At 38.9% G+C, this 27,369-nt stretch overlaps 1 protein-coding gene across 1 annotated transcript in view; it reads left to right on the top strand.

Annotated features, from left to right (window-relative positions):
- Positions 1–342: 342 nt before the first annotated feature.
- PHETA2 (PH domain containing endocytic trafficking adaptor 2) overlaps positions 343–27,369 on the top strand; it is a 101,375-nt gene continuing 74,348 nt past the window's right edge. Inside the window, exon 1 of the mRNA XM_053721385.1 lies at positions 343–725. The gene's annotated coding sequence lies outside the window, so the exon portion shown is untranslated. The remainder of the gene's footprint in view (positions 726–27,369) is intronic.

Below are 27,369 nucleotides of genomic sequence, written 5' to 3'. Positions count from 1 at the left end.
TGAAGTAAGAGTTCCTTCGATGAAGAAGCATTAGGACACAAGGAAGGAACCACAAACTCCTGATTGATGTTGCGATCTGACACAACCTTAGGAAGAAAACCTAATTTAGTACCTAAAACTGCCTTATCTGCATGAAAAATCAGATAAGGGGGCTCACATTGCAAAGCAGAGATCTCAGAAATTCTGCGTGCAGAGGCAATAGCCAATAATAAGAGAACCTTCCAAGATAACAATTTAATGTCAACGGAATGCAGACGCTCAAATGGAACCTGTTGCAAAACCGGAAGAACAAGATTCAGGCTCCAAGGAGGAGCCCCAGATCTAAACACAGGTCTGATACTAATCAGAGCCTTAACAAAGGACTGCACGTCTGGAAGCTCAGCCATTTTTTGTGCAATAAAAGCAACAGGGCCGAAATCTGTCCCCTCAGGGAACTAGCAGAAAGGCCCTTCTCCAGCCCAACCTGGAGAAAAGACAAGTTCCTGGCAACCTTAACTCTGTGCCAGGAAAAACCACACTCTTCACACCACAATAAGTAGGTCCTCCACACCTTGTGGTAGATACGCTGAGTAACTGGTTTACGAGCTTGAATAAGAGTATCAATGACACTCTCAGAGAAACCTCTCTTGACTAAGACTAAGCATTCAATCTCCACACAGTCAGCCTCAGAGAATCTAGATTTTGATGAACAAATGGACCTTGTATCAGCAGGTCTCTGGAACAAGGTAACTTCCATGGAGGAGATGAGGACATCCCCATTTGATCAGCGAGTGTACATGTATATGTGTATGCTCTGGAGAGTGTGTGTTTGTGTGTACATGTATATGTGTATGCTCTGGAGAGTGTGTGTTTGTGTGTACATGTATATGTATATGCTCTAGAGAGTATGTGTTTGTGTGTACATGTATATGTGTATGCTCTGGAGAGTGAGTTTGTGTGTACATGTGTATGTGTATGCTCTGTAGTGTGTGTTTGTGTGTACATGTGTATGTGTATGCTCTGGAGAGTGTGTTTGTGTGTACATGTATATGTGTATGCTCTGGAGAGTGTGTGTTTGTGTGTACATGTATATGTGTATGCTCTGGAGAGTGTGTGTTTGTGTGTACATGTATATGTGTATGCTCTGGAGAGTGTGTGTTTGTGTGTGTGTACATGTATATGTGTATGCTCTGGAGAGTGTGTTTGTGTGTACATGTATATGTGTATGCTCTGAAAAGTGAGTTTGTGTGTACATGTATATGTGTATGCTCTGGAGAGTGTGTGCTTGTGTGTACATGTATATGTGTATGCTCTGGAGAGTGTGTGTTTGTGTGTACATGTGTATGCTCTGGAGAGTGTGTTTGTGTGTACATGTATATGTGTATGCTCTGGAGAGTGTGTGTTTGTGTGTACATGTATATGTGTATGCTCTGGAGAGTGTGTGTACATGTGTATGTGTATGCTCTGGAGAGTGTATGTTTGTGTACATGTATATGTGTATGCTCTGGAGAGTGAGTTTGTGTGTACACGTGTATGTGTATGCTCTGTAGTGTGTGTTTGTGTGTACATGTGTATGTGTATGCTCTGGAGAGTGTGTTTGTGTGTACATGTGTATGTGTATGCTCTGGAGAGTGTGTGTTTGTGTGTACATGTATATGTGTATGCTCTGGAGAGTGTGTGTATGTGTATGCTCTAGAGAGTATGTGTTTGTGTGCACATGTATATGTGTATGCTCTGGAGAGTGTGTGTATGTGCATCCTCTGGAGAGTGTGTGTTTGTGTGTACATGTATATGTGTATGCTCTGGAGAGTGTGTGTATGTGTATGCTCTGGAGAGTGTGTTTGTGTGTACATGTATATGTGTATGCTCTGGAGAGTGTATGTTTGTGTGTACATGTGTATGCTCTGGAGAGTGTGTGTTTGTGTGTACATGTATATGTGCATTCTCTGTAGTGTGTGCTTGTGTGTACATGTATATGTGTATGCTCTGAATAGTGTGTGTTTGTGTGTACATGTATATGTGTATGCTCTGGAGAGTGTGTGTATGTGTATGCTCTGGAGAGTGTGTGTGTTTGTGTGCACATGTATATGTGTATGCTCTGGAGAGTGTGTGTATGTGTATGCTCTGGAGAATATGTGTTTGTGTGTACATGCATATGTGTATGCTCTGGAGAGTGTGTGTATGTGTATGCTCTGGAGAGTGTGTTTGTGTGTACATGTATATGTGTATGCTCTGGAGAGTGTATGTTTGTGTGTACATGTCTATGTGCATTCTCTGTAGTGTGTGCTTGTGTGTACATGTATATGTGTATGCTCTGAATAGTGTGTGTTTGTGTGTACATGTATATGTGTATGCTCTGGAGAGTGTGTGTTTGTGTGTACATGTGTATGTGTATGCTCTGAAGAGTCTGTGTTTGTATGTACATGTATATGTGTATGCTCTGGAGAGTGAGTTTGTGTGTACATGTATATGTGTATGCTCTGTAGTGTGTGTTTGTGTGTACATGTGTATGTGTATGCTCCGTAGTGTGTGTTTGTGTGTACATGTGTATGTGTATGCTCTGTAGTGTGTTTTTGTGTGTACAAGTGTATGTGTATGCTCTGTAGTGTGTGTTTGTGTGTACATGTGTATGTGTATGCTCTGGAGAGTGTGTTTGTGTGTACATGTATATGTGTATGCTCTGGAGAGTGTGTGTTTGTGTGTACATGTATATGTGTATGCTCTGGAGAGTGTATGTTTGTATGTTTGTGTGTACATGTATATGGGTATGCTCTGGAGAGTGTGTGTTTGTGTGTACATGTATATGTGTATGCTCTGTAGTGTGTGTTTGTGTGTACATGTGTATGTGTATGCTCTGGAGAGTGTGTTTGCGTGTACATGTGTATGTGTATGCTCTGGAGAGCGTGTGTTTGTGTGTACATGTATATGTGTATGCTCTGGAGAGTGTGTGTTTGTGTGTACATGTGTATGTGTATGCTCTGGAGAGCGTGTGTTTGTGTGTACATGTGTATGCTCTGGAGAGTGTATGTTTGTGTGTACATGTATATGTGTATGCTCTGTAGTGTGTGTTTGTGTGTACATGTGTATGTGTATGCTCCGTAGTGTTTGTTTGTGTGTACATGTATATGTGTATTCTCTGGAGAATGAGTTTGTATGTACATGTGTATGTGTATGCTCTGGAGAGTGTGTTTGTGTGTACATGTATATGTGTATGCTCTGTAGTGTGTGTTTGTGTGTACATGTGTATGTGTATGCTCTGTAGTGTGTGTTTGTGTGTACATGTGTATGTGTATGCTCTGTAGTGTGTTTTTGTGTGTACAAGTGTATGTGTATGCTCTGTAGTGTGTGTTTGTGTGTACATGTGTATGTGTATGCTCTGTAGTGTGTTTTTGTGTGTACATGTGTATGTGTATGCTCTGGAGAGTGTGTTTGTGTGTACATGTATATGTGTATGCTCTGGAGAGTGTGTGTTTGTGTGTACATGTATATGTGTATGCTCTGGAGAGTGTATGTTTGTATGTTTGTGTGTACATGTATATGGGTATGCTCTGGAGAGTGTGTGTTTGTGTGTACATGTATATGTGTATGCTCTGTAGTGTGTGTTTGTGTGTACATGTGTATGTGTATGCTCTGGAGAGTGTGTTTGTGTGTACATGTGTATGTGTATGCTCTGGAGAGCGTGTGTTTGTGTGTACATGTGTATGCTCTGGAGAGTGTATGTTTGTGTGTACATGTATATGTGTATGCTCTGTAGTGTGTGTTTGTGTGTACATGTATATGTGTATGCTCTGTCGTGTGTGTTTGTGTGTACATGTATATGTGTATGCTCTGTAGTGTGAGTTTGTGTGTATATGTGTATGTGTATGCTCTGTCGTGTGTGCTTATGTGTATGTGTATGCTCTGAAGAGTGTATGTTTGTGTGTACATGTGTATGCTCTGGAGAGTGTGTTTGTGTGTACATGTATATGTGTGTGCTCTGGAGAGTGAGTTTGTGTGTACATGTGTATGTGTATGCTCTGGAGAGTGTGTTTGTGTGTACATGTATATGTGTATGCTCTGGAGAGTGAGTTTGTGTGTACATGTGTATGTGTATGCTCTGGAGAGTGTGTGTTTGTGTGTACATGTATATGTGTATGCTCTGGAGAGTGTGTGTTTGTGTGTACATGTGTATGTGTATGCTCTGGAGTGTGTGTTTGTGTGTACATGTATATGTGTGCGCTCTGGAGAGTGTGTGTTTGTGTGTACATGTATATGTGTATGCTCTGGAGAGTGAGTTTGTGTGAACATGTGTATGTGTATGCTCTGAAGTGTGTGTTTGTGTGTACATGTATATGTGTATGCTCTGGAGAGTGTGTGTTTGTGTGTACATGTGTATGTGTATGCTCTGGAGAGTGTGTTTGTGTGTACATGTGTATGTGTATGCTCTGGAGAGTGTGTTTGTGTGTACATGTATATGTGTATGCTCTAGAGAGTGTGTGTTTGCGTGTACATGTATATGTGTATGCTCTGGAGAGTGTGTATTTGTGTGTACATGTGTATGTGTATGCTCTGGAGAGTGTGTGTTTGTGTGTACATGTGTATGTGTATGCTCTGGAGAGTGTGTTTGTGTGTACATGTATATGTGTATGCTCTGGAGAGTGTGTGTTTGTGTGTACATGTATATGTGTATGCTCTGGAGAGTGTGTGTTTGTGTGTACATGTATATGTGTATGCTCTGGAGAGTGTGTGTTTGTGTGTACATGTATATGTGTATGCTCTGGAGAGTGTGTGTTTGTGTGTACATGTATATGTGTATGCTCTGTAGTGTGTCTTTGTGTGTACATGTATATGTGTGTGCTCTGTAGTGTGTGTTTGTGTGTACATGTATATGGGTATGCTCTGGAGAGTGTGTGTTTGTGTGTACATGTGTATGTGTATGCTCTGTAGTGTGTGTTTGTGTGTACATGTATATGTGTATGCTCTGGAGAGTGTGTGTTTGTGTGTACATGTATATGTGTATGCTCTGGAGAGTGTGTGTTTGTGTGTACATGTGTATGTGTATGCTCCGTAGTGTTTGTTTGTGTGTACATGTATATGTGTATTCTCTGGAGAGTGAGTTTGTGTGTACATGTGTATGTGTATGCTCTGGAGAGTGTGTTTGTGTGTACATGTATATGTGTATGCTCTGTAGTGTGTGTTTGTGTGTACATGTGTATGTGTATGCTCTGTAGTGTGTTTTTGTGTGTACAAGTGTATGTGTATGCTCTGTAGTGTGTGTTTGTGTGTACATGTGTATGTGTATGCTCTGTAGTGTGTTTTTGTGTGTACAAGTGTATGTGTATGCTCTGTAGTGTGTGTTTGTGTGTACATGTGTATGTGTATGCTCTGTAGTGTGTTTTTGTGTGTACATGTGTATGTGTATGCTCTGGAGAGTGTGTTTGTGTGTACATGTATATGTGTATGCTCTGGAGAGTGTGTGTTTGTGTGTACATGTATATGTGTATGCTCTGGAGAGTGTATGTTTGTATGTTTGTGTGTACATGTATATGGGTATGCTCTGGAGAGTGTGTGTTTGTGTGTACATGTATATGTGTATGCTCTGTAGTGTGTGTTTGTGTGTACATGTGTATGTGTATGCTCTGGAGAGTGTGTTTGTGTGTACATGTGTATGTGTATGCTCTGGAGAGCGTGTGTTTGTGTGTACATGTGTATGCTCTGGAGAGTGTATGTTTGTGTGTACATGTATATGTGTATGCTCTGTAGTGTGTGTTTGTGTGTACATGTATATGTGTATGCTCTGTCGTGTGTGTTTGTGTGTACATGTATATGTGTATGCTCTGTAGTGTGAGTTTGTGTGTATATGTGTATGTGTATGCTCTGTCGTGTGTGCTTATGTGTATGTGTATGCTCTGAAGAGTGTATGTTTGTGTGTACATGTGTATGCTCTGGAGAGTGTGTTTGTGTGTACATGTATATGTGTGTGCTCTGTAGAGTGAGTTTGTGTGTACATGTGTATGTGTATGCTCTGGAGAGTGTGTTTGTGTGTACATGTATATGTGTATGCTCTGGAGAGTGAGTTTGTGTGTACATGTGTATGTGTATGCTCTGGAGAGTGTGTGTTTGTGTGTACATGTATATGTGTATGCTCTGGAGAGTGTGTGTTTGTGTGTACATGTGTATGTGTATGCTCTGGAGTGTGTGTTTGTGTGTACATGTATATGTGTGCGCTCTGGAGAGTGTGTGTTTGTGTGTACATGTATATGTGTATGCTCTGGAGAGTGAGTTTGTGTGAACATGTGTATGTGTATGCTCTGAAGTGTGTGTTTGTGTGTACATGTATATGTGTATGCTCTGGAGAGTGTGTGTTTGTGTGTACATGTGTATGTGTATGCTCTGGAGAGTGTGTTTGTGTGTACATGTGTATGTGTATGCTCTGGAGAGTGTGTTTGTGTGTACATGTATATGTGTATGCTCTAGAGAGTGTGTGTTTGCGTGTACATGTATATGTGTATGCTCTGGAGAGTGTGTATTTGTGTGTACATGTGTATGTGTATGCTCTGGAGAGTGTGTGTTTGTGTGTACATGTGTATGTGTATGCTCTGGAGAGTGTGTTTGTGTGTACATGTATATGTGTATGCTCTGGAGAGTGTGTGTTTGTGTGTACATGTATATGTGTATGCTCTGGAGAGTGTGTGTTTGTGTGTACATGTATATGTGTATGCTCTGGAGAGTGTGTGTTTGTGTGTACATGTATATGTGTATGCTCTGGAGAGTGTGTGTTTGTGTGTACATGTATATGTGTATGCTCTGTAGTGTGTGTTTGTGTGTACAAGTGTATGTGTATGCTCTGAAGAGTGTGTGTTTGTGTGTACATGTATATGTGTGTGCTCTGTAGTGTGTGTTTGTGTGTACATGTATATGGGTATGCTCTGGAGAGTGTGTGTTTGTGTGTACATGTGTATGTGTATGCTCTGTACTGTGTGTTTGTGTGTACATGTATATGTGTATGCTCTGGAGAGTGTGTGTTTGTGTGTACATGTATATGTGTATGCTCTGGAGAGTGTGTGTTTGTGTGTACATGTATATGTGTATGCTCTGGAGAGTGTGTGTTTGTGTGTACATGCATATGTGTATGCTCTGGAGAGTGTGTGTTTGTGTGTACATGTATATGTGTATGCTCTGGAGAGTGTGTGTTTGTGTGTACATGTATATGTGTATGCTCTGTAGTGTGTGTTTGTGTGTACAAGTGTATGTGTATGCTCTGAAGAGTGTGTGTTTGTGTGTACATGTATATATGTATGCTCTGAAGAGTGTGTGTTTGTGTGTACATGTATATGTGTATGATCTGGAGAGTGTGTGTGTGTACATGTATATGCATACCTCCCAACATTTCAAAATTCAAAAGAGGGACACCCCCCCCCCCCCAAAAAAAAAAAAAAAAAATGTGGTGGGCGGGGCTTAAAAAATCATAAGACCAAAGTAATATAAATAAAATTCTAAATAAAGTCATATATTTTAATACACAGGCAGAAAATCAAACACAAGCTCAAACCACTGGTATGGCTATGTAAGCTATGTATTTAATAAGCCTTTGCAAAGACATTGCTAAATATTTTTATCTTAATTGGACATTTAATAATAAATTATTTAAAACTGCTCTCTGCATTCCCTGTTAATATTCTAGATTCTGGCCTTTAAAGTCAGCAAAAATGCACAGTAGCACACTACATAGCATACACTTACACATGCAGATACACACACACTACATAGCATACACTTATACATGCAGATACACACACACACTACATAGTATACACTTATACATGCAGATACACACACTACATACCATACACTTACACAGGCAGATACACACATACTACATAGCATACACTTATACATGCAGATACACACTACATAGTATACACTTATACATGCAGATACACACACACAAACACTGCATAGCATACACTTACACATGCAGATACACACACACTACATAGCATACACTTACACACGAAGATACACACACTACATAGTATACACTTATACAGGCAGATACACACACACACATTACATAGCATACACTTATACATGCAGCATATAATTATACATGCAGATACACAGACACTACATAGTATACACTTATACATGCAGACACACACACTACATAGCATACACTTATACATGCAGATACACACTTATACATGCAGATACACATACACACACTACATAGCTTACATTTACACATGCAGACACACACACACATTACATAGCATAAACTTATACATACAGATACAAACACACAGTTATGGATACAGATAGACACACACACTACATCATATATAGGTATCTGTAATTCATTGTATGGAGTCCTGGGGTTGGCAAGCACATTAACTGGCAGTCTTTGGCTGCCATTGTTCGTTACCACTGCTCATTGTATAAAACTGAAGGCATGCTAGTATTATCACCGGGGGTTAGACATCATCACTACCAGAGGTAGGTTAGAGAGGTCACCATTAGTGATGGGAAGTTCGGTTCTTCTGGGTGAATTGGTTCATTTCGATTAACTGAACCGGTTCATGAACCGATTCACCAGTTCATCTACTGAACATGAGGTATAGGCTCTACCTCATGTTCAGTAGGTGAACTGTAGAGCCGCAGATTCGTTTTCTGCAGTGCTGATTCATTCCTGAATCATGAGTCACTGACAGTCCGACTCCAAGCTCTATATCTAAGCTAACTTTTACTTAGCAACAGCTACAAATATATATATATATATATATATATATATATATATATATATATATATATATATAAACAAACATGGGATGCTGAATGGGATATTGTAAGTTGCAGTTAGGGGGTAAATGCAGGGGTCTGTACCTGATATTTGAATCAGTTTACTGTTAGCTAACTCGTCTGCAATGAATCAGTCTGTTAACAGTACACTGAGTCGTTTGCTAACAGTTCACTTCTTTTGAATCAGTGAACTGTTAACAGACTGATTCATTGCAGACGAGTTAGCTAACAGTTCACTGATTCAACAACACTGGTAATATGATCCTAGAGTGAGATTCTGCTGTGTGATTCATTAAAGGAGGAATTAACAGAGCAGAACTCACTCTAGGATCGTATTACCAGTGCTGCTGATGACTCAGGAACTGAACTGTTTCAAACAAATCAGTTCAGTCTGATGTACTGATTCATTCAGTTCAGTGAAAAGATCCGGTTCAAAAGAACGATTCGTTCATGAACCGAACATCACTAGTCACCATTAACCGTGGTCAGAGTGTATACAGCCTTCTTACTCCTGCTTAACCCACACACCATTCCTTTTCCACAGGGAATCTAAAAGGTATCTAACCCTGTGAGAGCAAAGCCAGCTGCTTCTGAGTATGGGCCCAACAAAATTTAAAAAAAAAAAAAAAAAATTTTTATGCCTGGGGCAAATCGGGACAGGGGGACAGACCCCTAAAATCGGGACTGTCCCGCGAAAATCGGGACAGTTGGGGGGTATGTGTATGCTCTGTAGTGTGTGTTTGTGTGTACAAGTGTATGTGTATGCTCTGACATACACATGCCAGAGCCACCGATTTTTACTATGCGATGCTGTGCATTGCATTAAATATTTATGTAATTAAAAAAATTAAAAATTAAAAAAAAACATTTAATTAATTAGTAAGTATATTAAATTAATCTACAGTGGGAGATTTATATATTTATTTACTTATTAGTACTGCTTAGAGCCAGTTTCACATATTGTAATTTATTTCTTTTTTAAAAAAAAATAATTAGCCCAACAGTGGATGATTTATAGCTGGGCTAATCATTTAAAAAAAAAATATATATATAAAATAAATTGATTTAGTTGTTTTTTGGGATGTTGGGGTGGAGTGAGGGGCACAAGAAAATGTTTGCCCAGGGTCCAGTCAATATTAAAGACGGCCCTGCTGCTGGAATGTATTTGTCTATCACTATATCTATATGTAACCAGCAGTGAAGGGGTTACATGCTGCTGGGATGTATTTGTCTATATCACTATATCTATATGTAACCAGCAGTGAAGGGGTTACATGCTGCTGGGATGTATTTGTTTATATCACTATATCTATATGTAACCAGCAGTGAAGGGGTTACATGCTGCTGGGATGTATTTGTTTATATCACTATATCTATAAGTAACCAGCAGTGAAGGGGTTACATGCTGCTGGGATGTATTTGTCTATATCTGTATATCTATATGTAACCAGCAGTGAAGGGGTTACATGCTGTTGGGATTTATTTGTCTATATCACTATATCTATATCTATATCACTATATCTATATGTAACCAGCAGTGAAGGGGTTACATGTTTCTAGGATGTATTTGTCTATATCTGTATATCTATATGTAACCAGCAGTGAAGGGGTTACAGGCTGCTGGGATGTATTTGTCTATATCTGTATCTATAAGTAACCAGCAGTGAAGGGGTTACATGCTGCTGGGATGTATTTGTCTATATCACTATATCTATATGTAACCAGCAGTGAAGGGGTTTCATGCTGCTGGGATGAATGTGTCTATATCTGTATCTATATGTAACCAGCAGTGAAGGGGTTACATGCTGTTGGGATTTATTTGTCTATATCACTATATCTATATGTAACCAGCAGTGAAGGGGTTACATGTTTCTAGGATGTATTTGTCTATATCTGTATATCTATATGTAACCAGCAGTGATGGGGTTACAGGCTGCTGGGATGTATTTGTCTATATCTGTATATCTATATGTAACCAGCAGTGAAGGGGTTACATGCTGCTGGGATGTATTTGTCTATATCTGTATATCTATATGTAACCAGCAGTGAAGGGGTTACATGCTGCTGGGATGTATTTGTCTATAACTGTATATCTATATGTAACCAGCAGTGAAGGGGTTACATGCTACTAGGATGTATTTTTCTATATCTGTATCTATATGTAACCAGCAGTGAAGGGGTTACATGCTGCTGGGATATATTTGTCTATATTTGTATATCTATATGTAACCAGCAGTGAAGGGGTTACATGCTGCTGGGATGTATTTGTCTATATCTGTATATCTATATGTAACCAGCAGTGAAGGGGTTTCATGCTGCTGGGATGTATTTGTCTATATCTGTATCTATATGTAACTAGCAGTGAAGGGGTTACATGCTGCTGGGATGTATTTGTCTATATCACTATATCTATATGTAACCAGCAGTGAAGGGGTTTCATGCTGCTGGGATGTATTTGTCTATATCTGTATCTATATGTAACCAGCAGTGAAGGGGTTACATGCTGCTGGGATGTATTTGTCTATATCTGTATATCTATATGTAACCAGCAGTGAAGGGGTTTCATGCTGCTGGGATGTATTTGTCTATATCTGTATCTATATGTAACCAGCAGTGAAGGGGTTACATGTTGCTGGGATGTATTTGTCTATATCTGTATATCTATATGTAACCAGCAGTGAAGGGGTTACATGCTGCTGGGATGTATTTGTCTATATCTGTATCTATATGTAACCAGCAGTGAAGGGGTTACATGCTGCTGGGATGTATTTGTCTATATCTGTATATCTATATGTTACCAGCAGTGAAGGGGTTACATGCTGCTGGGATGTATTTGTCTATATCACTATATCTATATGTAACCAGCACTGAAGGGGTTACATGGTGCTGAGATGTATTTTTCTATATCACTATATCTATATGTAACCAGCAGTGAAGGGGTTACATGCTGCTGTGATGTATTTGTCTATATCTGTATCTATATGTAACCAGCAGTGAAGGGGTTACATGCTGCTGGGATGTATTTGTCTATATCTGTATATCTATATGTAACCAGCAGTGAAGGGGTTACATGCTGCTGGGATGTATTTGTTTATATCACTATATCTATGTGTAACCAGCAGTGAAGGGGTTACATGCTGCTGGGATGTATTTGTCTATATCACTATATCTATATGTAACCAGCAGTGAAGGGGTTACATGCTGCTGGGATGTATTTGTCTATATCTGAATATCTATATGTAACCAGCAGTGAAGGGATTACATGCTGCTGGGATGTATTTGTCTATATCTGAATATCTATATGTAACCAGCAGTGAAGGGGTTACATGCTGCTAGGATGTATTTGTTTATATCTGTATCTATATGTAACCAGCAGTGAAGGGGTTACAGGCTGCTGGGATTTATTTGTCTATATCACTATATCTATATGTAACCAGCAGTGAAGGGGTTACATGCTGCTGGGATGTATTTGTCTATAACTGTATATCTATATGTAACCAGCAGTGAAGGGGTTACATGCTGCTGGGATGTATTTGTCTATATCTGTATATCTATATGTAACCAGCAGTGAAGGGGTTACATGCTGCTAGGATATATTTTCTATATCTGTATATCTATATGTAACCAGCAGTGAAGGGGTTACATGCTGCTGGGATATATTTGTCTATATTTTTATATCTATATGTAACCAGCAGTGAAGGGGTTACATGCTGCTGTGATGTATTTGTCTATATCTGTATATCTATATGTAACCAGCAGTGAAGGGGTTACATGCTGCTGGGAGATATTTGTCTATATCACTATATCCATATGTAACCAGCAGTGAAGGGGTTCCATGCTGCTGGGATGTATTTGTCTATATCTGTATCTATATGTAACCAGCACTGAAGGGGTTACAGGCTGCTGGGATGTATTTGTCTATATCTGTATCTATATGTAACCAGCAGTGAAGGGGTTACATGCTGCTGGGATGTATTTGTGTATATCACTATATCTATATGTAACCAGCACTGAAGGGGTTACATGCTGCTGGGATTTATTTGTCTATATCTGTATATCTATATGTAACCAGCAGTGAAGGGGTTACATGCTGCTGTGATGTATTTGTCTATATCTGTATATCTATAAGTAACCAGCAGTGAAGAGGTTACATGCTGCTGTGATGTATTTGTCTATATCTGTATATCTATATGTAACCAGCAGTGAAGGGGTTACATGCTGCTGGGATGTATTTGTCTATAACTGTATATCTATATGTAACCAGCAGTGAAGGGGTTACATGCTGCTGGGATGTATTTGTCTATATCTGTATATCTATATGTAACCAGCAGTGAAGGGGTTACATGCTGCTAGGATGTATTTTCTATATCTGTATATCTATATGTAACCAGCAGTGAAGGGGTTACATGCTGCTGGGATATATTTGTCTATATTTTTATATCTATATGTAACCAGCAGTGAAGGGGTTACATGCTGCTGTGATGTATTTGTCTATATCTGTATATCTATATGTAACCAGCAGTGAAGGGGTTACATGCTGCTGGGAGATATTTGTCTATATCACTATATCCATATGTAACCAGCAGTGAAGGGGTTCCATGCTGCTGGGATGTATTTGTCTATATCTGTATCTATATGTAACCAGCACTGAAGGGGTTACAGGCTGCTGGGATGTATTTGTCTATATCTGTATCTATATGTAACCAGCAGTGAAGGGGTTACATGCTGCTGGGATGTATTTGTGTATATCACTATATCTATATGTAACCAGCACTGAAGGGGTTACATGCTGCTGGGATTTATTTGTCTATATCTGTATATCTATATGTAACCAGCAGTGAAGGGGTTACATGCTGCTGTGATGTATTTGTCTATATCTGTATATCTATAAGTAACCAGCAGTGAAGAGGTTACATGCTGCTGTGATGTATTTGTCTATATCTGTATATCTATATGTAACCAGCAGTGAAGGGGTTACATGCTGCTGGGATGTATTTGTCTATATCTGTATATCTATATGTAACCAGCAGTGAAGGGGTTACATGCTGCTGGGATGTATTTGTCTATATCACTATATCTATATGTAACCAGCAGTGAAGGGGTTACATGCTGCTGGGATGTATTTGTCTATATCCCTATATCTATATGTAACCAGCAGTGAAGGGGTTACATGCTGCTGTGATGTATTTGTCTATATCTGTATCTATAAGTAACCAGCAGTGAAGGGGTTACATGCCGCTGGGATGTATTTGTCTATATAACTATATCTATATGTAACCAGCAGTGAAGGGGTTACATGCTGCTAGGATGTATTTGTTTATATCTGTATCTATATGTAACCAGCAGTGAAGGGGTTACATGCTGCTGGGATGTATTTGTCTATATCACTATATCTATATGTAACCAGCAGTGAAGGGGTTACATGCTGCTGGGATGTATTTGTCTATAACTGTATATCTATATGTAACCAGCAGTGAAGGGGTTACATGCTGCTGGGATGTATTTGTCTATATCTGTAACTATAAGTAACCAGCAGTGAAGGGGTTACATGCTGGTGGGATATATTTGTATATCTATATGTAACCAGCAGTGAAGGGGTTAAATGCTGCTGTGATGTATTTGTCTATATCTGTATATCTATATGTAACCAGCAGTGAAGGGGTTACATGCTGCTGGGAGATATTTGTCTATATCACTATATCTATATGTAACCAGCAGTGGAGGGGTTCCATGCTGCTGGGATGTATTTGTCTATATCTGTATCTATATGTAACCAGCACTGAAGGGGTTACAGGCTGCTGGGATGTATTTGTCTATATCTGTATCTATATGTAACCAGCAGTGAAGGGGTTACATGCTGCTGGGATGTATTTGTGTATATCACTATATCTATATTTAACCAGCATTGAAGGGGTTACATGCTGCTGGGATTTATTTGTCTATATCTGTATATCTATATGTAACCAGCAGTGAAGAGGTTACATGCTGCTGTGATGTATTTGTCTATATCTGTATATCTATATGTAATCAGCAGTGAAGGGGTTACATGCTGCTGGGATGTATTTGTCTATATTACTATATCTATATGTTACCAGCAGTGAAGGGGTTACATGCTGCTAGGATGTATTTGTCTATATCTGTATCTATATGTAACCAGCAGTGAAGGGGTTACATGCTGTTGGGATGTATTTTTCTATATCTGTATCTATATGTAACCAGCAGTGAAGGGGTTACATGCTGCTGAAATCTATTTGTCTATATCACTAAATCTATATGTAACCAGCAGTGAAGGGGTTACATGCTGCTGGGATGTATTTGTATATATCACTATATCTATATGTAACCAGCACTGAAGGGGTTACATGCTGCAGTAACCAGCAGTGAAGGGGTTACATGGTGCTGGGATGTATTTTTTCTATATCACTATATCTATATGTAACCAGCAGTGAAGGGGTTACATGCTGCTGTGATGTATTTGTCTATATCTGTATCTATAAGTAACCAGCAGTGACGGGGTTACATGCTGCTGGGATGTATTTGTCTATATCTGTATCTATAAGTAACCAGCAGTGACGGGGTTACATGCTGCTGGGATGTATTTGTCTATATCACTATATCTATAAGTAACCAGCAGTGAAGGGGTTACATGCTGCTGGGATGTATTTGTCTATATCTGTATATCTATATGTAACCAGCAGTGAAGGGGTTACATGCTGCTGGGATGTATTTGTCTATATCACTATATCTATATGTAACCAGAAGTGAAGAGGTTACATGTTGCTGGGATGTATTTGTTTATATCAGTATATCTATATGTAACCAGCAGTGAAGGGGTTAAATGCTGCTGGGATGTATTTGTCTATATCTGTATATCTATATGTAACCAGCAGTGAAGGGGTTACATGCTGCTGGGATGTATTTGTCTATATCTGTATATCTATATGTAACCAGCAGTGAAGGGGTTACATGCTGCTGGGATGAATTTGTTCATATCATTATATCTATATGTAACCAGCAGTGAAGGGGTTACATGCTACTGGGATGTATTTGTCTATATCACTATATCTATATGTAACCAGCAGTGAAAGGGTTACATGCTGCTGTGATGTATTTGTCTATATCTGTATCTATAAGTAACCAGCAGTGAAGGGGTTACATGCTGCTGGGATGTATTTGTCTATATCACTATATCTATATGTAACCAGCAGTGAAGGGGTTACATGCTGCTAGGATGTATTTGTCTATATCTGTATCTATATGTAACCAGCAGTGAAGGGGTTACAGGCTGCTGGGATTTATTTGTCTATATCACTATATCTATATGTAACCAGCAGTGAAGGGGTTTCATGCTGCTGGGATGTATTTGTCTATATCTGTATACCTATGTGTAACCAGCAGTGAAGGGGTAACATGCTGCTGGGATGTATTTGTCTATATCTGTATATCTATATGTAACCAGCAGTGAAGGGGTTACATGCTGCTGGGATATATTTGTCTATATTTGTATATCTATATGCAACCAGCAGTGAAGGGGTTACATGCTGCTGTGATGTATTTGTCTATATCTGTATATCTATATGTAACCAGCAGTGAAGGGGTTACATGCTGCTGGGAGATATTTGTCTATATCACTATATCTATTTGTAACCAGCAGTGAAGGGGTGTCATGCTGCTGGGATGTATTTGTCTATATCTGTATCTATATGTAACCAGCACTGAAGGGGTTACAGGCTGCTGGGATGTATTTGTCTATATCTGTATCTATATGTAACCAGCAGTGAAGGGGTTACATGCTGTTGGGATGTATTTGTGTATATCACTATATCTATATGTAACCAGCACTGAAGGGGTTACATGCTGCTGGGATTTATTTGTCTATATCTGTATATCTATATGTAACCAGCAGTGAAGAGGTTACATGCTGCTAGGATGTATTTGTCTATATCTGTATCTATATGTAACCAGCAGTGAAGGGGTTACAGGCTGCTGGGATTTATTTGTCTATATCACTATATCTATATGTAACCAGCAGTGAAGGGGTTACATGCTGCTGGGATATATTTTTCTATATCTGTATCTATATGTAACCAGCAGTGAAGGGGTTACATGCTGCTGGGATGTATTTGTCTATATTTGTATATCTATTTGCAACCAGCAGTGAAGGGGTTACATGCTGCTGTGATGTATTTGTCTATATCTGTATATCTATATGTAACCAGCAGTGAAGGGGTTACATGCTGCTGGGAGATATTTGTCTATATCACTATATCTATATGTAACCAGTAGTGAAGGGGTTACATGCTGCTGGGATGTATTTTTCTATATCTGTATATCTATATGTAACCAGCAGTGAAGGGGTTTCATGCTGCTGGGATGTATTTGTCTATATCTGTATCTATATGTAACCAGCAGTGAAGGGGTTACATGCTGTTGGGATGTATTTGTGTATATCACTATATCTATATGTAACCAGCACTGAAGGGGTTACATGCTGCTGGGATTTATTTGTCTATATCTGTATATCTATATGTAACCAGCAGTGAAGAGGTTACATGCTTCTGTGATGTATTTGTCTATATCTGTATATCTATATGTAACCAGCAGTGAAGGGGTTACATGCTGCTGGGATGTATTTGTCTATATTTCTATATCTATATGTAACCAGCAGTGAAGGGGTTACATGCTGCTGGGATGTATTTGTCTATATCTATATGTAACCAGCAGTGAAGAGGTTACAGGCTGCCGGGATGTATTTGTATATATCTGTATCTATAAGTAACCAGCAGTGAAGGGGTTACATGCTGCTTGGATGTATTTGTCTATATTACTATATCTATATGTTACCAGCAGTGAAGGGGTTACATGCTGCTAGGATGTATTTGTCTATATCTGTATATCTATATGTAACCAGCAGTGAAGGGGTTACATGCTGCTGGGATGTATTTGTCTATATCTATATGTAACCAGCAGTGAAGAGGTTACAGGCTGCTGGGATGTATTTGTATATATTACTATATCTATATGTTACCAGCAGTGAAGGGGTTACATGCTGCTAGGATGTATTTGTCTATATCTGTATATCTATATGTAACAAGCAGTGAAGGGGTTACATGCTGCTGGGATGTATTTGTCTATATTACTATATCTATATGTTACCAGCAGTGAAGGGGTTACATGCTGCCAGGATGTATTTGTCTATATCTGTACATCTATATGTAACCAGCAGTGAAGGGGTTACATGATGTTGGGATGTATTTTTCTATATCTGTATCTATATGTAACCAGCAGTGCAGGGGTTACATGCTGCTGAAATCTATTTGTCTATATCACTATATCAATATGTAACAAGCAGTGAAGGGGTTACATGCTGCTGGGATGTATTTGTCTATATTACTATATCTATATGTTACCAGCAGTGAAGGGGTTACATGCTGCCAGGATGTATTTGTCTATATCTGTATATCTATATGTAACCAGCAGTGAAGGGGTTACATGATGTTGGGATGTATTTTTCTATATCTGTATCTATATGTAACCAGCAGTGCAGGGGTTACATGCTGCTGAAATCTATTTGTCTATATCACTATATCTATATGTAACCAGCACTGAAGGGGTTACATGCTGCAGTAACCAGCAGTGAAGGGGTTACATGCTGCTGGGATGTATTTGTCTATATCTATATGTAACCAGCAGTGAAGGGGTTACATGCTGCTGTGATGTATTTGTCTATATCTGTATCTATATGTAACCAGCAGTGAAGAGGTTACATTCTGCTGTGATGTATTTGTCTATATCTGTATATCTATATGTAACCAGCAGTGAAGGGGTTACATGCTGCTGGGATGTATTTGTCTATATCTATATGTAACCAGCAGTGAAGAGGTTACATGTTGCTGGGATATATTTGTTTATATCAGTATATCTATATGTAACCAGCAGTGAAGGGGTTAAATGCTGCTGGGATGTATTTGTCTATATCTGTATATCTATATGTAACCAGCAGTGACGGGGTTACATGCTGCTGGGATGTATTTGTCTATATCTGTATATCTATATGTAACCAGCAGTGAAGGGGTTACATGCTGCTGGGATGTATTTGTCTATATCTGTATATCTATATGTAACCAGCAGTGAAGGGGTTACATGCTGCTGGGATGTATTTGTCTATATCTGTATATCTATATGTAACCAGCAGTGAAGGGGTTACATGCTACTGGGATGTATTTGTCTATATCACTATATCTATATGTAACCAGCAGTGAAGGGGTTACATGCTACTGGGATGTATTTGTCTATATCACTATATCTATATGTAACCAGCAGTGAAGGGGTTACATGCTGCTGTGATGTATTTGTCTATATCTGTATCTATAAGCAACCAGCAGTGAAGGGGTTACAGGCTGCTGGGATGTATTTGTCTATATCTGTATCTATATGTAACCAGCAGTGAAGGGGTTATATGCTGTTGGGATGTATTTGTGTATATCACTATATCTATATGTAACCAGCACTGAAGGGGTTACATGCTGCTGGGATGTATTTGTCTATATCTGTATATCTATATGTAACCAGCAGTGAAGGGGTTACATGCTGCTGGGATGTATTTGTCTATATCTGTATATCTATATGTAACCAGCAGTGAAGGGGTTACATGCTACTAGGATGTATTTTTCTATATCTGTATCTATATGCAACCAGCAGTAAAGGGGTTACATGCTGCTGTGATGTATTTGTCTATATCTGTATCTATATGTAACCAGTAGTGAAGAGGTTACATGCTGCTGGGATGTATTTGTCTATATCACTATATCTATAAGTAACCAGCAGTGAAGGGGTTACATGCTGCTGGGATGTATTTGTCTATATCACTATATCTATATGTAACCAGCAGTGAAGGGGTTACATGCTGCTGGGATGTATTTGTCTATATCTGTATCTATATGTAACCAGCACTGAAGGGGTTACATGCTGCTGGGATGTATTTGTCTATATCTATATGTAACCAGCAGTGAAGAGGTTACATGTTGCTAGGATATATTTGTTTATATCAGTATATCTATATGTAACCAGCAGTGAAGGGGTTAAATGCTGCTGGGATGTATTTGTCTATATCTGTATATCTATATGTAACCAGCAGTGACGGGGTTACATGCTGCTGGGATGTATTTGTCTATATCTGTATATCTATATGTAACCAGCAGTGAAGGGGTTACATGCTGCTGGGATGTATTTGTCTATATCTGTATATCTATATGTAACCAGCAGTGAAGGGGTTACATGCTGCTGGGATGTATTTGTCTATATCTGTATATCTATATGTAACCAGCAGTGAAGGGGTTACATGCTGCTGGGATGAATTTGTTTATATCATTATATCTATATGTAACCAGCAGTGAAGGGGTTACATGCTACTGGGATGTATTTGTCTATATCACTATATCTATATGTAACCAGCAGTGAAGGGGTTACATGCTGTTGGGATATATTTGTGTATATCACTATATCTATATGTAACCAGCAGTGAAGGGGTTACATGCTGCTGGGATGTATTTGTCTATATCACTATATCTATATGTAACCAGCAGTGAAGGGGTTTCATGCTGCTGGGATGTATTTGTCTATATCTGTATCTATATGTAACCAGCACTGAAGGGGTTACAGGCTGCTGGGATGTATTTGTCTATATCTGTATCTATATGTAACCAGCAGTGAAGGGGTTACATGCTGTTTGGATGTATTTGTCTATATCACTATATCTATATGTAACCAGCAGTGAAGAGGTTACATGCTGCTAGGATGTATTTGTCTATATCTGTATCTATATGTAACCAGCAGTGAAGGGGTTACAGGCTGCTGGGATTTATTTGTCTATATCACTATATCTATATGTAACCAGCAGTGAAGGGGTTACATGCTGCTAGGATGTATTTTTCTATATCTGTATCTATATGTAACCAGCAGTGAAGGGGTTACATGCTGCTGGGAGATATTTGTCTATATAACTATATCTATATGTAACCAGCAGTGAAGGGGTTACATGCTGCTGGGATGTATTTGTCTATATCTGTATATCTATATGTAACCAGCAGTGAAGGGGTTTCATGCTGCTGGGATGTATTTGTCTATATCTGTATATCTATATGTAACCAGCAGTGAAGGGGTTTCATGCTGCTGGGATGTATTTGTCTATATCTGTATCTATATGTAACCAGCAGTGAAGGGGTTACATGCTGTTGGGATGTATTTGTCTATATCACTATATCTATATGTAACCAGCAGTGAAGGGGTTTCATGCTGCTGGGATGTATTTGTCTATATCTGTATATCTATATGTAACCAGCACTGAAGGGGTTACAGGCTGCTGGGATGTATTTGTCTATATCTGTATCTATATGTAACCAGCAGTGAAGGGGTTACATGCTGTTGGGATGTATTTGTGTATATCACTATATCTATATGTAACCAGCACTGAAGGGGTTACATGCTGCTGGGATTTATCTGTCTATATCTGTATATCTATATGTAACCAGCAGTGAAGGGGTTACATGCTACTGGGATGTATTTGTCTATATTTCTATATCTATATGTAACCAGCAGTGAAGGGGTTACATGCTGCTGGGATGTATTTGTCTATATCTATATGTAACCAGCAGTGAAGAGGTTACAGGCTGCCGGGATGTATTTGTATATATCTGTATCTATAAGTAACCAGCAGTGAAGGGGTTACATGCTGCTGGGATGTATTTATCTATATTACTATATCTATATGTTACCAGCAGTGAAGGGGTTACATGCTGCTGTGATGTATTTGTCTATATCTGTATCTATAAGTAACCAGCAGTGAAGGGGTTACATGCTGCTGGGATGTATTTGTCTATATCACTATATCTATATGTAACCAGCAGTGAAGGGGTTTCATGCTGCTGGGATGTATTTGTCTATATCTGTATCTATATGTAACCAGCAGTGAAGGGGTTTCATGCTGCTGGGATGTATTTGTCTATATTCTGTATCTATATGTAACCAGCAGTGAAGGGGTTACAGGCTGCTGGGATGTATTTGTCTATATCTGTATCTATATGTAACCAGCAGTGAAGGGGTTACATGCTGTTGGGATATATTTGTGTATATCACTATATCTATATGTAACCAGCAGTGAAGGGGTTACATGCTGCTGGGATGTATTTGTCTATATCACTATATCTATATGTAACCAGCAGTGAAGGGGTTTCATGCTGCTGGGATGTATTTGTCTATATCTGTATCTATATGTAACCAGCACTGAAGGGGTTACAGGCTGCTGGGATGTATTTGTCTATATCTGTATCTATATGTAACCAGCAGTGAAGGGGTTACATGCTGTTTGGATGTATTTGTCTATATCACTATATCTATATGTAACCAGCAGTGAAGAGGTTACATGCTGCTAGGATGTATTTGTCTATATCTGTATCTATATGTAACCAGCACTGAAGGGGTTACAGGCTGCTGGGATTTATTTGTCTATATCACTATATCTATATGCAACCAGCAGTGAAGGGGTAACATGCTGCTGGGATGTATTTGTCTATATCTGTATATCTATATGTAACCAGCAGTGAAGGGGTTACATGCTGCTGGGATGTATTTGTCTATATCTGTATATCTATATATAACCAGCAGTGAAGGGGTTACATGCTGCTAGGATGTATTTGTCTATATCACTATATCTATATGTAACCAGCAGTGAAGGGGTTACATGCTGTTGGGATGTATTTGTCTATATCACTATATCTATATGTAACCAGCAGTGAAGGGGTTTCATGCTGCTGGGATGTATTTGTCTATATCTGTATATCTATATGTAACCAGCACTGAAGGGGTTACAGGCTGCTGGGATGTATTTGTCTATATCTGTATCTATATGTAACCAGCAGTGAAGGGGTTACATGCTGTTGGGATGTATTTGTGTATATCACTATATCTATATGTAACCAGCACTGAAGGGGTTACATGCTGCTGGGATTTATTTGTCTATATCTGTATATCTATATGTAACCAGCAGTGAAGGGGTTACATGCTACTGGGATGTATTTGTCTATATTTCTATATCTATATGTAACCAGCAGTGAAGGGGTTACATGCTGCTGGGATGTATTTGTCTATATCTATATGTAACCAGCAGTGAAGAAGTTACAGGCTGCCGGGATGTATTTGTATATATCTGTATCTATAAGTAACCAGCAGTGAAGGGGTTACATGCTGCTGGGATGTATTTGTCTATATTACTATATCTATATGTTACCAGCAGTGAAGGGGTTACATGCTGCTAGGATGCATTTGTCTAAATCTGTATCTATAAGTAACCAGCAGAGAAGGGGTTACATGCTGCTGGGATGTATTTGTCTATATCACTATATCTATATGTAACCAGCAGTGAAGGGGTTACATGCTGCTAGGATGTATTTGTTTATATCTGTATCTATATGTAACCAGCAGTGAAGGGGTTACAGGCTGTTGGGATTTATTTGTCTATATCACTATATCTATATGTAACCAGCATTGAAGGGGTTACATGCTGCTGGGATGTATTTGTCTATAACTGTATATCTATATGTAACCAGCAGTGAAGGGGTTACATGCTGCTGGGATGTATTTGTCTATATCTGTATATCTATATGTAACCAGCAGTGAAGGGGTTACATGCTGCTAGGATGTATTTTCTATATCTGTATCTATATGTAACCAGCAGTGAAGGGGTTACATGCTGCTGGGATATATTTGTCTATATTTTTATATCTATATGTAACCAGCAGTGAAGGGGTTACATGCTGCTGTGATGTATTTGTCTATATCTGTATATCTATATGTAACCAGCAGTGAAGGGGTTTCATGCTGCTGGGATGTATTTATCTATATCTGTATCTATATGTAACCAGCAGTGAAGGGGTTACAGGCTGCTGGGATGTATTTGTCTATATCTGTATCTATATGTAACCAGCAGTGAAGGGGTTACATGCTGTTGGGATATATTTGTGTATATCACTATATCTATATGTAACCAGCAGTGAAGGGGTTACATGCTGCTGGGATGTATTTGTCTATATCTGTATATCTATATGTAACCAGCAGTGAAGGGGTTACATGCTGCTGGGATGAATTTGTTTATATCATTATATCTATATGTAACCAGCAGTGAAGGGGTTACATGCTACTGGGATGTATTTGTCTATATCACTATATCTATATGTAACCAGCAGTGAAAGGGTTACATGCTGCTAGGATGTATTTTTCTGTATCTATATGTAACCAGCAGTGAAGGGGTTACATGCTGCTGGGAGATATTTGTCTATATAACTATATCTATATGTAACCAGCAGTGAAGGGGTTACATGCTGCTGGGATGTATTTGTCTATATCTGTATATCTATATGTAACCAGCAGTGAAGGGGTTTCATGCTGCTGGGATGTATTTGTCTATATCTGTATATCTATATGTAACCAGCAGTGAAGGGGTTTCATGCTGCTGGGATGTATTTGTCTATATCTGTATCTATATGTAACCAGCAGTGAAGGGGTTACATGCTGTTGGGATGTATTTGTCTATATCACTATATCTATATGTAACCAGCAGTAAAGGGGTTTCATGCTGCTGGGATGTATTTGTCTATATCTGTATATCTATATGTAACCAGCACTGAAGGGGTTACAGGCTGCTGGGATGTATTTGTCTATATCTGTATCTATATGTAACCAGCAGTGAAGGGGTTACATGCTGTTGGGATGTATTTGTCTATATCTGTATATCTATATGTAACCAGCACTGAAGGGGTTACAGGCTGTTGGGATGTATTTGTCTATATCTGTATATCTATATGTAACCAGCAGTGAAGGGGTTACATGCTACTGGGATGTATTTGTCTATATTTATATATCTATATGTAACCAGCAGTGAAGGGGTTACATGCTGCTGGGATGTATTTGTCTATATCTATATGTAACCAGCAGTGAAGAGGTTACAGGCTGCCGGGATGTATTTGTATATATCTGTATCTATAAGTAACCAGCAGTGAAGGGGTTACATGCTGGGATGTATTTATCTATATTACTATATCTATATGTTACCAGCAGTGAAGGGGTTACATGCTGCTGTGATGTATTTGTCTATATCTGTATCTATAAGTAACCAGCAGTGAAGGGGTTACATGCTGCTGGGATGTATTTGTCTATATCACTATATCTATATGTAACCAGCAGTGAAGGGGTTTCATGCTGCTGGGATGTATTTGTCTATATCTGTATCTATATGTAACCAGCAGTGAAGGGGTTTCATGCTGCTGGGATGTATTTGTCTATATTCTGTATCTATATGTAACCAGCAGTGAAGGGGTTACAGGCTGCTGGGATGTATTTGTCTATATCTGTATCTATATGTAACCAGCAGTGAAGGGGTTACATGCTGTTGGGATATATTTGTGTATATCACTATATCTATATGTAACCAGCAGTGAAGGGGTTACATGCTGCTGGGATGTATTTGTCTATATCACTATATCTATATGTAACCAGCAGTGAAGGGGTTTCATGCTCCTGGGATGTATTTGTCTATATCTGTATCTATATGTAACCAGCACTGAAGGGGTTACAGGCTGCTGGGATGTATTTGTCTATATCTGTATCTATATGTAACCAGCAGTGAAGGGGTTACATGCTGTTTGGATGTATTTGTCTATATCACTATATCTATATGTAACCAGCAGTGAAGAGGTTACATGCTGCTAGGATGTATTTGTCTATATCTGTATCTATATGTAACCAGCAGTGAAGGGGTTACAGGCTGCTGGGATTTATTTGTCTATATCACTATATCTATATGCAACCAGCAGTGAAGGGGTAACATGCTGCTGGGATGTATTTGTCTATATCTGTATATCTATATGTAACCAGCAGTGAAGGGGTTACATGCTGCTGGGATGTATTTGTCTATATCTGTATATCTATATATAACCAGCAGTGAAGGGGTTACATGCTGCTAGGATGTATTTTTCTATATCTGTATCTATATGTAACCAGCAGTGAAGGGGTTACATGCTGCTGGGAGATATTTGTCTATATAACTATATCTATATGTAACCAGCAGTGAAGGGGTTACATGCTGCTGGGATGTATTTGTCTATATCTGTATATCTATATGTAACCAGCAGTGAAGGGGTTTCATGCTGCTGGGATGTATTTGTCTATATCTGTATATCTATATGTAACCAGCAGTGAAGGGGTTTCATGCTGCTGGGATGTATTTGTCTATATCTGTATCTATATGTAACCAGCAGTGAAGGGGTTACATGCTGTTGGGATGTATTTGTCTATATCACTATATCTATATGTAACCAGCAGTGAAGGGGTTTCATGCTGCTGGGATGTATTTGTCTATATCTGTATATCTATATGTAACCAGCACTGAAGGGGTTACAGGCTGCTGGGATGTATTTGTCTATATCTGTATCTATATGTAACCAGCAGTGAAGGGGTTACATGCGGTTGGGATGTATTTGTGTATATCACTATATCTATATGTAACCAGCACTGAAGGGGTTACATGCTGCTGGGATTTATTTGTCTATATCTGTATACCTATATGTAACCAGCAGTGAAGGGGTTACATGCTACTGGGATGTATTTGTCTATATGTCTATATCTATATGTAACCAGCAGTGAAGGGGTTACATGCTGCTGGGATGTATTTGTCTATATCTATATGTAACCAGCAGTGAAGAAGTTACAGGCTGCCGGGATGTATTTGTATATATCTGTATCTATAAGTAACCAGCAGTGAAGGGGTTACATGCTGCTGGGATGTATTTGTCTATATTACTATATCTATATGTTACCAGCAGTGAAGGGGTTACATGCTGCTAGGATGCATTTGTCTAAATCTGTATCTATAAGTAACCAGCAGAGAAGGGGTTACATGCTGCTGGGATGTATTTGTCTATATCACTATATCTATATGTAACCAGCAGTGAAGGGGTTACATGCTGCTAGGATGTATTTGTTTATATCTGTATCTATATGTAACCAGCAGTGAAGGGGTTACAGGCTGTTGGGATTTATTTGTCTATATCACTATATCTATATGTAACCAGCATTGAAGGGGTTACATGCTGCTGGGATGTATTTGTCTATAACTGTATATCTATATGTAACCAGCAGTGAAGGGGTTACATGCTGCTGGGATGTATTTGTCTATATCTGTATATCTATAAGTAACCAGCAGTGAAGGGGTTACATGCTGCTAGGATCTATTTTCTATATCTGTATCTATATGTAACCAGCAGTGAAGGGGTTACATGCTGCTGGGATATATTTGTCTATATTTTTATATCTATATGTAACCAGCAGTGAAGGGGTTACATGCTGCTGTGATGTATTTGTCTATATCTGTATATCTATATGTAACCAGCAGTGAAGGGGTTTCATGCTGCTGGGATGTATTTGTCTATATCTGTATCTATATGTAACCAGCAGTGAAGGGGTTACAGGCTGCTGGGATGTATTTGTCTATATCTGTATCTATATGTAACCAGCAGTGAAGGGGTTACATGCTGTTGGGATATATTTGTGTATATCACTATA

Source organism: Bombina bombina, chromosome 7 (assembly GCF_027579735.1).
Source record: "Bombina bombina isolate aBomBom1 chromosome 7, aBomBom1.pri, whole genome shotgun sequence".
NCBI classification, from domain to species: domain Eukaryota; kingdom Metazoa; phylum Chordata; class Amphibia; order Anura; family Bombinatoridae; genus Bombina; species Bombina bombina.
The sequence above is the reverse complement of the archived record's forward strand: the minus strand, read 5'-3'. Positions and strand labels throughout refer to the sequence as shown.